This window comes from Calonectris borealis, chromosome 27 (assembly GCF_964195595.1).
Source record: "Calonectris borealis chromosome 27, bCalBor7.hap1.2, whole genome shotgun sequence".
Taxonomy (NCBI): domain Eukaryota; kingdom Metazoa; phylum Chordata; class Aves; order Procellariiformes; family Procellariidae; genus Calonectris; species Calonectris borealis.
The window spans coordinates 5,184,855-5,194,286 of record NC_134338.1 but is presented as its reverse complement, the minus strand read 5'-3'; the positions used below and the strand labels follow the sequence as shown (position 1 = coordinate 5,194,286).

The 9,432-nt window shown below is 52.7% G+C and overlaps 1 long non-coding RNA gene across 1 annotated transcript; it reads right to left on the bottom strand.

Annotated features, from left to right (window-relative positions):
* Positions 1-2,390: 2,390 nt before the first annotated feature.
* LOC142093614 (uncharacterized) lies at positions 2,391-9,420 on the bottom strand. Its single transcript, XR_012677484.1, has 2 exons — positions 8,936-9,420; positions 2,391-2,787 (listed from the first exon to the last, which is right to left on the bottom strand). It is a non-coding gene; the product is annotated as an uncharacterized LOC142093614 (long non-coding RNA).
* Positions 9,421-9,432: the final 12 nt, after the last annotated feature.

Below are 9,432 nucleotides of genomic sequence, written 5' to 3'. Positions count from 1 at the left end.
CATGTGCGGCGCCCTGGTTGCAGTACCGAATTTTGGTCGCACGGTGGCAGCCGGGAGCGTGGCAAAGCATGCCACCGCGCATGCCCGAATCCCGAGCGGCAGTACCGAATTTCGGTCGCATGGTGGCAGCAGGGAGCGCCACAGAGAGTGCCACCGCGCATGCGCGGCGCCCGAGCTGCAGTACCGAATTTTGGTCGCACGGTGGCAGCCGGGAGCGCAGCTAAGGGCGCCATCGCGCATGCGCGGATCCAGAGCTGCAGTACCGAATTTTGGTCGCATGGTGGCAACAGCTAGTGCCGCAATCCGCGCCACTGCGCATGCGCGAAGCCCGAGCTGCAGTACCGAATTTTGGTCGCACGGTGGCAGCCGGGAGCACGGCAAAGCGCGCCACCGCGCATGCGCGGCGCCCGAGCTGCAGTACCGAATTTTGGTCGCACGGTGGCAGCAAGGAGCGCGGCAAAGCGCACCACTGCGCATGCCCGAATCCCGAGCTGCAGTACCGAATTTTGGTCGCACGGTGGCAGCAGGGAGCGCGGCAAACAGCGCACCACCGCGCATGCGCGGCTCCAGAGCTGCAGTACCGAACTGTGGTCGCATGGTGGCAGCAGCGAGCGCCCCAAAGCGCGCCAGCGCGCATGCCCAAATCCCGAGCTGCAGTACCGAATTTTGGTCGCACGGTGGCAGCAGGGAGCGCAGCAAAGCGCGCCACCGCGCATGCCCGAATCTCGAGCTGCAGTACCGAATTTTGGTCGCACGGTGGCAGCAAGGAGCGCGGCAAAGCGCGCCACTGCGCATGCCCGAATCCCGAGCTGCAGTACCGAATTTCGGTCGCACGGTGGCAGCCGGGAGCGTGTCAAACAGCGCACCACCGCGCATGCGCGGCTACAGAGCTGCAGTACCGAACTGTGGTCGCATGGTGGCAGCAGCGAGCGCCGCAAAGCGCGCCAGCGTGCATGCCCAAATCCCGAGCTGCAGTACCGAATTTTGGTCGCACGGTGGCAGCCGGGAGCGCGGCAAAGCGCGCCACCGCGCATGGGCGGTGCCCGAGTTGCAGTACCGAATTTTGGTCGCACGGTGGCAGCCGGGAGCGTGGCAAAGCATGCCACCGCGCATGCCCGAATCCCGAGCGGCAGTACCGAATTTTGGTCGCACGGTGGCAGCCGGGAGCGCGGCAAAGAGCGCACCACCGCGCATGCGCAGGTCCAGAGCTGCAGTACCGAACTGTGGTCGCATGGTGGCAGCAGCGAGATCCGCAAAGCGCGCCACCGCGCATGCGCGGCGCCCTAGCTGCAGTACCGAATTTTGATCGTCGGGTGGCAGCAGGGAGCGCAGCAAAGAGCGCCACGGAGCTGCAGTACCGCATTTTGGTCGCACGGTGGCAGCAGGGAGCGCGGCAAAGCGAGCTGCAGTACCGCTCTGGGCGTGCAGGCGGCAGTATCACCTCACCGACCCTTTCCTCATCATTCCGCCGGACAGGCCATGACCAGTTTGTACCATCCAAACCCATCTCATCCCAATTTGTACCATCCAACGACGGTAACGAGCTCCTGGTGGTACAGGGCTAACATTTCTATGCCCTTTTCCCAGTCGCAGCCCAGGCAGTAATATTCATTGCCTCTTTGATATGATAATGTTCATTGACTGCTTTAAAAGTCTAGTGGTTGTTTCTGTCCAAGCCCCCCACACCATTCCCTGGGGAGAAGAAGCAGCATGGGGATCCTGTGGAACAGGTTTCTTTTTTCCCCCCTAGAGTAAGGCCCAGGGATAGTAAATACAGGTTTTTATTTTGAAATCCTTCTATATAAATAAATGAATATTATTTTTCAATATATACAAAAATGAGAGATTTTTCTCTATTTCAACACCTCATACTCATATTTACTGTTTTTAATATTTTTTCATCTCCCTCCCCTGAATTTTCAGGCATTTTTAGGCTGTAGCCCCTCTTTTCGGGTCCCCTCGCTCGTTACTTTAATAATGCCATTTACATACACACACCCACCCCACCCCAAAAAGGAGAGCTCCACTAGAAAAATAAGGAGGGCAGCCCCCCCAGCCCCTGTCCCACATGCTGGCAGCTACCCCACGGCATAGGGGGAGTGGGCCAGAGGATGGTGCCACTGATCTCGTTCAGGCTCTGCAGTGTTCCCCCTCCATTCCCCCGCTGGGATGGGCTCCTCACAGCCACAAACATCCCTGGTCCCTGTTGGCCCCGGACTCCCCCACCAGGCAGCCCTCACTGCCGCGCCTGAGGGGCACCCACTGGAGACAGAGCCAGGAGCCTCCAAACACGGGGCTGGCCCCTTACCATCAGCATGCTTAACGACCAGCAGGCAAACCTGGGCTGGGGGTATCTATTGAGCACCACAAGACTCTTACAACGAGACATCTGAAAAACTAAAACACCGTATTATATTTCAGCATATTAAAAACAACAGCACAGAAGAAAGTAGAGTAATTCAGTCAGAATAAGGGATAGGATATAACAGTTGAGCTAAAGGAGGATTCCAGGTAAACAGGTCAGCTCAAAATACAACACACCCTTTATAAGCTAGAGTGATTTGAACACTTAAAATCAGTATTAAGACTAATTGACATGATTTTGAACACATTCTTAGCATAAAAGGAAACACTCTTGCTGGTGCTGGAAAACCTCTCGTTCCTTCTTTACAGCACTGCTGCAGGGAGATAACCCCCCTGTGAGGCTGCAGGTGTACCGTAATCAGAATCTACGCTTAGAGCTCCACATCTGCGCTGCTCCTCATCTTTCTTGCTTGGTCAATAAAGCTGAAAGTGAAGTGTAAAACTTTAAAGAGTAAAATGAAAAATAAAGAACAAATATCAGTCATTCACTTTACACTAAAAAGGTGTGTGTATGTTTATATACATGCAATAAAAATACTCATACTATAAAAGTATTTTATTTTCCTTTTGCATTAATTTAATTTGTATAGCTGTGAATTGATACCAATAAATTATCTCCATCTATACATCTCCAATATACACAGTTATAATTTGACCTTCAGAGCTCATCCCTGTCCCAGCATATTGTCTTGTTAGAGCATGAAGTGCAGATGATCTGTATCCCAATAACATTTGCATGTGATGAATACATGTTCAGAAATAGTCCAGATCTGTAAAATTGGTGTTATTTTTATGGTTTTAATAATCATAACTCAGTTTTATTGACTGATACATTTGTGAGGAAACTAATTAACTTTTAAATGTAGTGTCTCCTTGGGGGGGAAAAAAAAATGCGTTAGAGACCAAAAAAAATAATGACTCAGAGCTCCCAACTATGATGGAGCAGTGAGGAAATGAATGAAAGTGAAGACAAACAGCAGCAACATTAAGTGAAACTTGGCTTTAATTCTGATCATGTACTTAAGAGACTCTCCAAGTCTACACATCAATCCCATGAATGACTAGTCCTTTTTTTAGAAGGACAAACTTTTTTTACATAAGAGTCCTAGACTGAAGGCCCCACAGGACAGAATGTATATTGAGCCACAGAACAACATGCCATCAACACTCTAATAAAAAAAATGAATAAAAATCAAGTTGAAACATCAGTTTCCATTCACTACATTTCTACTGGCATCTAGGTGCTCAAAAATTAACTATACTGACACCACAGATTACGAAAAATTTAGTTATACATATAAAAATAAAAGGCTATTTCCAACTCGCCCATAAAATTTGTATGAACAAACAGAAGAGAAACACTTGATCCTAAAGAAGTTAACAGACAGCTCTTAATTTATCATAGATGAAAGTTTGTTCTTTCACCTGAAAGCAAAACATTTGTAACTACCAAGGGACCAATTCAGGAACGAGGCATGCTCTGTGAACTGCAATTTTTCATCAGCTTTTCTGCACTGGCAGCAAATTTACCTTTTCTCTGGGTTTGATATGGAGTATCTGTAGTGTCCTTGAACTCGCAAATGTTTCCCCCCCGCTCCCCCAGCCCCATACATGTGATTACCTGAGCAGCAAGTGGAATCAACCATGCAGGATTTTCTTCACGTGACACAGAAGGTGACACTGCAAAAAGAGGAGGCAAAAAATGAACCTGTTTGTCACACTCAGCCAACGGTGAAAAGACACGGGAGGGTTCTGCCAGAGGGGCCATGCGGGGCTGGGCTGTACACCCCAGGAGCTCTGACCAGCCGGTTTCTCTCCCCTTTGCCAGGTACCAGGGAGACACCACCACCTCATGCTGCCGCCTCGCCCACACCCCCTCCCACCTGCCCCAGGAGAGCCAGAGGATCCCCACCTCACTTCTGCCCTCGGGAACAGGACCAGGAGAGACCCCCCCATGCAGAGAAAGGCATGTGGCACGGATTCAGTCCTCGAGGGAAGAGGCTGGTCCCCCCGCTGGCAAAAGGATGACTTGCCTCCCTGCTGCTCGGAGCTCCTTGCTGGGGATAGCACTGGCTGCTCTTCAGCTGTGCTGGGAGTGCAGTCCAGCCAACGGATGCTCCAGTGAATAGACACTCCAGCTAATTGCAGCTCCTGCTCATTACAGCTGCAGGTAATTTTGCCTCTGGCTAATGAATGCTCCAGACAGTGGACACTCGCTCTCATTCCAGCTCCTGCTTGCTACAGTTCTGGCTAACTGAAGCTCCAGCTCTGCGCTGAAGCTCCTCCTCCTTACAAGCTCCAGCTATTTGCAACAGTCCGGGCTTTTGACAAGGTCGTAAATCAATTGCTGTCATAACTTGAATATTACTATTAAACCTCATAGCTGTACATTGTATAAATATTAATTAGTTTGTATGATTAATTACTTAATAACTATTCTAAGCAGTATACAAAGAAGACCTGGACTCAAAGAGGGCTTGCAGGAAAAGCACCTTTTCCCCCCCCAAGTCCACCTCAGTGATTGAGTTTGGCCTGGTGCATGCTGGCCTGCTGAACTTCAGAGTCCGACAGGACAAGACCCCCACCTCCGGGAGGGTCCACACACTCTGCCCACCCCCTGCTTTTCCCTGCAGCCCCCAATGCCCTCCCACCCCCCTGCACAAATAACTGAACTGGTTTCTGCTTTTGGCCCCCAAACCAGCTCACTTAGTGCCCGTTTCTGAGCCCAAAAATCCAGCTGCTGAGCCTGTTCTCAAGTCCCAAAAATGCAGCACTTGACCTCTGTTCCTGGGCCCAAAACCGCAAGACTCAGTCCCCTCTGTCAGGTCCTGACAACGCATAACTCAATCTGTTTCTGAGCCCCAAAACCAGCCACACCCAGGAGCAGAAGACCCAGTCTCCATTTTCAGGCCCTAAACCAGCTGACCCTGTCTGCTTTCTGACCCCCTTTGCAGTCCCCATGTGTGATGCTGAGGGGTGGGGGTAGCGAAGCCACCCCACAGTCCTGCAGCCCCAGGACCCACATCCAGTTCTGGGGAGTGCTTGGGAACTGCAGAGGGCCTGGCCCCACACCTCTCAGCACGAGCACAGGCCAGGCATGGTTTTATTATTGCTGTCTCAGGCTTTATTTCTCCAGCATCACCAGCCCCGCGCCCCAAACCCCGCAGGCTGAAACACCCCCATGAGGGGCCAGGCCCAGCCACCCTGGGGAGCGCAGCCCAGCCCACCTCCAGGAACCTCCAGCAGCAGCAGCAGGGGCCCTTCCCCGCCTGTGCAGGCACTGGGACCTGCCCAGCGCTGCAGAAGTCCCCTGGGCCACCACTGCCTGATCTGCACCAGGAGCAGCAGAGGCTGCCCAGCCCCAACAAAGGAGCATCTGAGAGCCAGATGGGGCTGCCCCTGCTCCCCCCCAGCCAGGCACAGGTTTGGCCCCAAAACCCCCTGACAAACCCCAGGACAGCGCTCAGCCTAGGGCCGCTTCTGTCCCCACCAGCACCAAGAGAACAGAGCCCGCATCCTCCCCCTGCATAGGCTCCAACCAGGGGATCCCACATCCAAGACCCACCGCACCGACCACGCACCCAGTCCCACAACCCCTCAACTGTCCTGGTGCAGCTCCAGCTGACCCACAGCCCCGGTGGAATGAAACTCAGTGACCAGACCGGCCTCCACTGTTCTCCTGCGCCCTTGCAGGCACCACACCACACCCCTGCCCTGCCCCCTCAGGGACCTGCCCCCACCCTGCTCACACCCCGGTCCTGGCCCAGTACTCTGTGGGTGATCGGGAAAGGCAATGAGCCATTCCATACCCTAAAAGACACTATGCTTTGTGTCCCTGCTGCTTTCTTGGGAAATGCTAAAACTCCATATACAGATGCATACAAGATGCTCACCTTAACCCCTGCTAGATAATCTCACTATCAGTCCTATTAAGAGATGATGTCAACAACTTGGGACAGTATACAGCAAAACTGGTGAAAAAAACAAGGTTTTATCTTCAAGAAATCAGGGCTTCCGGAAAAATACAATGCGCTTAGAATTAAAAAAAAAAACAAACAAAAAAAAAACCACAAAAACCCACAACAAAAAAACCCCAACTATTATTAAACCACCTTGCCACCCCAATACAGATTGATCACCCAATACAGAGTTACTAACCTAGGAAAAAAAAAAAAAAGCTGCACACAAGTGTACTTTCTACCATATATGCTGCTGAACCTTGACTGGTCCTGAAGGCCTTACCTCAAACAGACACTTCTGCTTCTCTAAATATCAACCCACACCTACCCAAAGAGCTCAGACAGCACAAAAGCTGCCATCAACTGAAGAAACAGCAGCCCACTACCTCCAGAGAACCCCAGCAGCAGAATGAGCTGCCTGAGGAGAGGTTGTAGCTCATATACCCCGGGCCCCGCCCACCACCCTTCCCACAATCCCCTGGCAAAGGGGAGAGGAGCGAACCACCAGAAGGAATAAAGGCAGCCAGAGGAGCAGCAGGGAGTTTTCTCACCTGCCTGAAGTTTACAGCATGCAAAGCACCAAACAGAGGAAGCCCCCCTTACAGCAAACGACCATGCCTGCTCTTTTACTACAACTGCATCTATTGCATCAGCAATGTGACCACAAGAAGTCTCAGGGATACAATGAGCTCTAAAGGGAATTGAACGAAGTACAGATGTCCTCGGGTGATTGGGGACTGAACAGACATGCACCGACCAACCAGGGTAACAGATGCGGACTCAGGAAGGGTTCTGTGGGGAAAAGAGGGGTGCAAAGTGCCCTCCAGAGCTAAAATAGGGCTCTAGGCCATAGGGAATGTCTTGTGAGAGCTTGGTAAAGGGAGCGGAGGAGTCCTGAGGGGGCCTGAGAGACCAAAGAAGCCTCAGAGGTAACAATGAGGAACTCTCAAGGGGATTTCAACAAAGTACAGATGTTGTCAGGGGGCCAGGGGCTGAATGAAGGCATCCTAAAAGCAAAGAATAAGATAAGAGCGCTCTGAGACACAACGAAAGCCTGACAGGGGGTTCTGAGGGGAAAATATGGGTACGAAGTGTGCTACAGAACTAAAAAAGTTGCGGCACAAGGAAATTTTCAGGAGGGACCATGATGGGAGTAGAGGGGTCCTGCAGGGGCCAGAGAGGCAAAGAAGGATACAATAAGGAATTCAGAAGGGGACCTGAGCAGATTACAGAGATGTCCTTGAGATACCCAGGCCTGCTCACGTTCTCCACGGGTGCAGCTGCAGCTTTGGTCCCAGATAGCCCCAGCACAGGCACCCCAGGCAGCACAACTACTGCTGCTGCTGCTGTCCCCACAGCCTCCAGCCACCCTGGTAGCACAGCCCCTTTTCACAGAGAGGCTGTTGCAATCAGCCTCACTTGGGGCTCATCCTGCCCCAGCCCACAGCTGAAGCTGATTAGGAACACGAGGCCCTGGCCAGCAGTCTCTTCAGGGACAGCTGGGGCAGCAGGAGTGCCCTGGCTCCTGAGAGCAGTTTGGTGAAAGCTACTGGGAGGGCCCTTTTGTGAACAGAAAGGAGAAAGAGAAGTATTGTCACAGGGACAAAAGAACAAATGGAGAGCTCTGGGGTGCAATAAAAGGAAAAAGAACACCAGGGGATGACAATGCAAACAGAAGACTCCTTGGGGCATACAGAAAGGAAAACAGAGAGCCCTGGAGCACGCCAAAAATCACCAGGGAAACTCTGGGACAGGAGAAAACCACACGGAAAACTTGGTGGCATGCTGCAAGATGCACGCAGGACCTGGGAGCACACAGAAAGGCACACAGAGAGCTTGGGGGCACACCCAAACACAAATGAAGGATCTTGCTGCCCACCAAAGGGGCCGAAATGCATGCCGTGGGGCTCAGGGTAGCTTACAGGATGTCTGCAGGCAGCCCCTCTGTGCAAAGCCCGCCTCCCAGCACTGCTTCTGCTGGCCCAGCCCTTCACCCCAGACATGCCTGGGACATCTGGGAGTGCAGAGAGCAAACCCAGGAGTGGCCAGGGGACCTCTCACGGTCCTGGAGGGGCACTGGCTGCCCACCAGGTGATGGAAAATGCCACCAACAGCCCAGAGCATCCATGGCAATGCAACAGAAATTCCCTGCAGCCCTGTGAACAGCACTGGAGTGCTCCAGAAACCCCCAGGGATCCCAAAGAGGTCTGAGAGGTCTTGGGACCGGCTGCTCAATCCCCAACACACAATGCATAATCTCCTCACTGGACATTGTCACGGGCACTTCGAAGTGCAAAGGGACTGCAGCACAGCCAAAAGTGTGAAAAATAAAGCTATAGTTTATTAATTAATGCACATAACTCCTGGGAGTGAGTCTGCCTTGGGGCCCACTGCCCACACATTCCCCCTTCCCCTGTGACACCTAAAGACTTATCACTGGAGCGGTGAGAAACACTCAGCTCCTGTTGCTGCTGCCCTTGACGTGGTAAGTCAGTGAGCAGTGCTCCCCTCCCCTGCCTCCATTTTTTGCTTCCGGGATACAATTCAGTTCCAGTATCTGAGAGGAAAACCCCACAGCCCCAGCCCTTTTCCCAGAAAATACAGGCACACACCACCAATGGCACACCAAGTTTTCAGTCATCTCCAGACCGCTCAGAAAGCGGCATCCAGCAAAACCAGGAAAAAACCCACAGCCTCTAAAAACTCCGAATGCTGGAGAGATTGAGCTAATGCAAGAGAGACTCCAGCCAGAACAGTGACAGAAGCAGGGGTTCGCTTCACTCCCTTAAGCTGCCTCTCGGACCAAGTCAAACAGACCCTGTCGGAAAATCTTGTTTACGCAACAGCGTGCCAGAAAGCAGAGTTAAGTGCAGGCAGAGGAGACGTCGTATCGGCAGACCGTGCTGATGCGGAGGACAGATGACAACAGCAGCTCCAGACTGCCCTACACCTGCGCACTCAGCGCATCTGCTGATCTCCATCACGCCTTCCCCAGCAGCCTCTTCGCCGTCCACCGCAGCATCTCCATCTCCCCAGCGTTCCTGCACGGCGCACCCACAGCCCCGGCCCCCCCGCAGAGGCCCGAGCGCCGGAGGGCGCGCGCCGCGCA